The sequence below is a fragment of the Glycine soja genome, chromosome 16, assembly GCF_004193775.1.
Source record: "Glycine soja cultivar W05 chromosome 16, ASM419377v2, whole genome shotgun sequence".
Classification (NCBI taxonomy): Eukaryota; Viridiplantae; Streptophyta; class Magnoliopsida; order Fabales; family Fabaceae; genus Glycine; species Glycine soja.
The window spans coordinates 24,803,665-24,809,664 of NC_041017.1; positions in this window are offsets into that span (position 1 = coordinate 24,803,665).

Sequence of the window (6,000 nt, forward strand, 5' to 3'; positions counted from 1 at the left end):
CAACAAACGCGCCACTTAAAAAACTTATATAATTACGTAATTGCCACCGCATTGACAACTACGACGGGTTCTTCAGCACGGGCGTAGAATGTGCGTCGTCATATCATTTTTTTATAGTAGTGTTAACTTCTAAAATATGCTTCATAAAACAACTATACATGTTAATTATTGCAAGTTTGAAATCGTGTAAGCATGCTTCATGACTACATGAGTTAACAATACACTGCCTTACCTGTGCAACCTTCACAGGTTCTAAAACTATTCCCTTGCCTGTTGTTTTCTGCTATTTCAGTGCTGCAACATGAGTTAACAATACACTGCATTAACATGAGTGAACAATACACTGCGCATGTTGTTTTCAAGGACCTATTTTCTGATTTTCTTTGCTGTTTTCTGTGCTACACAAGTGACTTAATGGCCTTTCAATTTTCTGATTTTTTTGTTGTTTATAAACTGCTTTTTACTTTGGAGTACGACTTCACTATTAATTCAGGAGACAATTGCTGAATTGTTGAAGTCGTGGAATACCACACGACTTCACTATTAATTAGTTTTGCATTTTTAATATCACTTAGTTATTATTAATTTATGGTTTAGTGTTTTAGAATACTAGTATTTAGTTATTATTAATTTACGGTTTAGTTAGATAAATTATTATACATGTTAAATTAATTTTGTTAAATTATTATTTTGTGTTTTAGAATATTAGTGTTTAGTTATTATTAATTTACGGTTTAGTTACATAAATTATTATAGATGATAAATTAATTTTGTTAAATTATTATTTTATGTTTTAGAATATTAGTGTTTAGTTATTATTAATTTACAGTTTAGTTAGATAAATTATTATACATGTTAAATTAATTTTGTTAAATTGTTATTTTGTGTTTTAGAATATTAGTGTTTAGTTATTATTAATTTACGGTTTAGTTATATAAATTATTATAGATCATCAATTAATTTTGTTAAATTATTATTTTATGTTTTAGAATATTAGTGTTTAGTTATTATTAATTTACAGTTTAGTTAGATAAATTATTATACATGTTAAATTAATTTTGTTAAATTATTATTTTGCGTTTTAGAATATTAGTTTTTAGTTATTATTAATTTATGATTTAGTTACATAAATTATTATAGATGATCAATTAATTTTGTTAAATTATTATTTTATGTTTTAGAATAATGGTGTTTAATTATTATTAATTTACGATTTAGTTATTATTTTATGTTTTAGAATATTAGTTAGACAAATTATTATTACATTGTTCACTCCCGTGAAACCTATAAAATGAGGGTTCATTCTCACTTCGGTGCATCTGTTGCATCCAAACAATCAGCCTGGTTCTCTGATTTTGACGTGTTTCTTAGAGTCATACTGGCATAATTTTTTTTAGTGTTACATACACAAAAAAGGTATTTAAAAAGGTTTTAATTTTTTACGTTACATGTAATCCAATGATTCCTTACTAATCAATAATTATTTTTTTTACAGATGGCTACTGAAGAACCTATAATAAGAGATAATGTTAGTGACTTCAGTGATGACGAGCAACAACATGATTTTGGTGAACATGGTGAACCAAGCAATCAAAGTGAGTCATCTTCATATTTTGAAACTATTAGTAGCCAACTTTCTGAAAATCAAGAATACTCAAATCCTTATCAAAGGACAACGAGTGCTAGTACAAATGACCTTTATGAAGGGTTGACATTTGAATCAAAACAAGCCGCTGTGAATGCCATTAAACAATTCCATTTTATGCATTCATTTAATTTTGATGTGGTCGAGAACAAGAGTGACAAGTACGTTGTCATGTGTAATCAATACGGTAATGGATGTTAATGGAGGGCGAGAGTATCGTTCAGCAAAATACGCAAATGGTGGGAGTTGAAGAAATTAAACGGTATTCACACATGCACAAATTTTACCATATCACAAGATTATGTTAGGTTAGATTCTTCTGTAATTGCCCATAATATTGTTCATTTAGTGAAAACAAATCCAGGTATCGAAACCAAAACCTTGATAGCAGACATGCATCAACGGTTTCATTACACTGTTTCATACAAAAAAACATGGACAGCTAAACAAAAAGCTCTTGAAATGGCATTTGGAAGTTGGGAACAATCATATAGTTACCTGCCTATATGGTTCACAGCTGCTCAACACTTTGTACCAGGTACCATAGTAAAATACAAAACTTCATCTTCAATGGAGGAAGGTGACGATAACCCTCCTAGGGTGATTCTTAATTGTGTATTTTGGGCGTTTAATCCATACATTGAAGGCTTCAAATATTGCAAGCCACTTGTGCAAGTAGATGAGACATTTTTAACTGGCAAATACCATGGTACTTTGTTGAATGCCATCAGACAAGATAGTAGTAGGAACAATTTTCCACTTGCTTTTGCAATTGTTGGGAGCGAGACTAAAGAAGCTTGGATGTGGTTCTTGCATTATTTGCAAAGATATGTTACTCCGCAACCAAATTTGTGTATTATATCAGACAGGGGAACCGATTTGCTAGCAGCTTTACAATCCGAACGCGTTGGCTAGAATGGACCAGATGTTTTGTTTGTGTATTGCATTCACCATATTGCATCAAATTTCAACAAACAGTTTAAAAATGTTGACTTAATAAAACAAGTCAACAATATGGGTATGTTTCTTCCTATTTCATGCATCATATTCTTGCTTTATTACATGTTCACTAAATTTTTTACTCATTATTCTATCTTTTCGCACAGGGTATGAGATGAGGAAATCACGATTTGAGGCTAAGTTGCTCGTTATGCGAGCAGAGTTTCCACAAGCAGCAGATTGGTTGGATCAAATTTCTGAGTAAATGGACTCAGGCCTACGATAAAGGAAAATGGTATGACCATATGACTACCAACCTTGCTGAATGTATGAATTCTGTTTTGAAAGGAGCCTGAACATTACCTATTACTGCCTTAGTCAATGAAACATTTAATAAAATAAATGATTCATTTGTCACTAACGGCATCAAAATCATGAATATGATAAATGCAGGGCATAGGTACTCCGAAGACGTATATGTCATGATGCAAGAAAATCAACACATTGTTACCTCACATTATGTTCGCATGTATGTTCGAGAAACATGGGAGTTTGAGGTTCAAGAAATTGCAAATACATGACTTGGTCGACGAGCAATGGCATGCACTGTCAAATTGAATGAATGGTTGTGTGATTGTGGACAATTTCAAGCACTTCGACTACCTTGCTCACATGAAATTGTAGCGTGTGCTTTTTCCAATTTAAATTATGATGACTTTGTTGACCCTGTATACAAGTTGGAAAATATTTTCAAAGTTTATCAACATCATTTTCATTCCCTTGGAAGTGAAGACACATGGCCTCAGTATTTAGGTCCGCATTTTATGTCTGATCCTTCGAAATGGCGACAGACATCAAGCAGGCTGGCCACTACTCGAATACATAATGAGATGGATGAACCAATTCCAAATAGGCCTAAGAAATGCTCATTATGTAGAACTGAAGGACATAATCGAAGTAATTGTCCATACAAACAAGTACATGACTAAAATAACTTGTAATTTTTATGTTTTTCTTTCATTTGTATTGTGCGTTTTATATTAATATATTAATTATGTTATTTTTAATTTTTATTGATAGATTATTTAAACTTTAAATAAAAAACATTTAAAGTAAACTATATTAAAAATATATATAACATGTTTTAAATAATTAAACATTTAAATAAAATAATAACATATAAAATAAAATCACAAAAAATATACTAATAAAATCAACTTAATATTATTTATTATATATTTAAATATATTTTTTTAACTTTTTTATTTTAGAAAAATAAAATCGTAAACATTATTAAATTAAAAAAAAATTTACAAAAAATGGTTAACAAATTAAAAACAGGCTGCAAATAGTAAAATAGTGTTTTAAAAAAAAAGGAGGTTATTACTTCAATGTCGTATACCTCAAAAAAAATTTTAAAAAATAAATAAGACAATTTTATGATTTTAAAGTCGTAAAACAAAATACGAGTTTGTTTTTGTTTTTTTTTTTAAATACGACTTTTAAGTCGTAAAAAAATTATATTTACACTGAAGTCGTAAATATTTTTACGACTTCAGTTAAAAAAATAAATAAAATTAAAAAGTCGTAACTGGTGTTACGACTTCTCACTGCAGAAGTCGTAACAACCGTTATGACTTATCCTGTTTTGGGTAATTTTTTAAAATATACCCCCAAATGGAAAATTGTGAATTTTTTTACCCCTGATTGGTAAAAAAGCCGCTTTTCTATGGATGACGGCAAAACAAGAAGAAATGGAAGCTATGCATAGAAACAAGACATGAGAACTTGTTCAACTTTCAGAAGGTCGTAAAGACATTGGCAGAAAATAAGTTTATAAAATCAAATGAGATGACAACAATCAAATGGAGTGATATCGTGCTTGATTGTGGTCAAAGGATATGCTTAGAAAAAAGGTATTGACTTCAATGAGATATTCTCACTAGTTGTTAGATTGACCACAATCAGAGTTGTTTTGGCTATGTGTGTTGCTTTTGATTTACATCTTGAGCAATTTGATGTAAAAATTGTTTTTCTCCATGGAGAACTTGAAAAGGAAATTATATATGCTTCAATTGGAAAGACTTCAAAGAACAAGGAAACTTAGTTTGCAGGTTGGCCAAATATCTGTACAGTCTAAAGCAAGCATCAAGATGTTGGTATAAGAGATTTTGTTCCTTCATTATTAGCCTCAGCTACAACAAACTAAGTTCATGCCATTGCTCATACTACAATAGGTTTGATGATAATGATTTCATCATTTTGTTGTTGTATGTGGATGACATGGTGGTAGGGCCTAATAAAGATCGAATTCAAGAATTGAAGGAACAGTTGGCTAGGGAATTTTGTATGAAAGACTTGGAACCAACAAACAAGATTTTATGGATGCAAATTCATCAAGACAAAAAAGATAGGAAGATTTGTCTTTTTAAAAAGAATTACTTACAAAATATCTTGTGGCACTTCAACAAGAAAGTTTTAAACCCAATTTCTACCCTATTTCCTAACAATTATAAGTTATCTTCAAGTATGAGTCCTAGCAATGAAGCGAAGAGGATGAAAATGTCTTGGGCATCGTATGCATCAATGATGGGAAGCTTTATGTATGCCATGATTTGCACAAGACCAAACATTACACAAGCAATGGGAACAATTAGTAGGTTCATGACAGATCGTAGTAGAGAGCATTGGAATGCTATTAAGAGAATCCTTAGATACATCAAAGGAACCTTGGATGTTACATTACGCTTTGAAGGATTGAAACATTTTGTCACGGGCTGTGTTGATTTTGGTTTTGTAGGTGATCTTGATAAAGGAAGGTCTATTAATAGTTTTGTGTTTACACTTGCAAGAAGGGCAATGAGTTGGTTATCTAAATAAAAAAAAAATTTGTAGCTTTATTTACTACCGAAGGTGAATACATGGTAGCTATCCAGGCATGCGAAGATGCTATTTGGCTTCAGAGGATATTCGAAGAACTTGGGTACAAGAACTAGAAGATTACTATATATTGTGTGTGACACTATCTACCCCACACATATATGTACAAATAATAAAAGGAATATAAATGCGAAGTTAATTAAAAGTTTTAAAACACATAAATAAAAGCATTTCAAAAAGGATAAAAGGTTCACATTCATTTCTTAAACATCATAATATAACTTGTCCATATAAATAATAAAATCATCTCGGTTCAAAACAAGACCATCTAAATGAATGAAAAAAAGTCAAACTAATAGTAGAAAACATAAAACAACTATACTATTCATGGAACTATAACACATGAAATAAAAACCCCAATGCCTCGATGTCACATCTATTAGAGCATTTCCCTGAGAAAGGCTAAGCCTCTCCATCTCCAACATGAAACTCAACATATGTTGGCTCACCTAAAACAAAATAACATTCAACCCAAA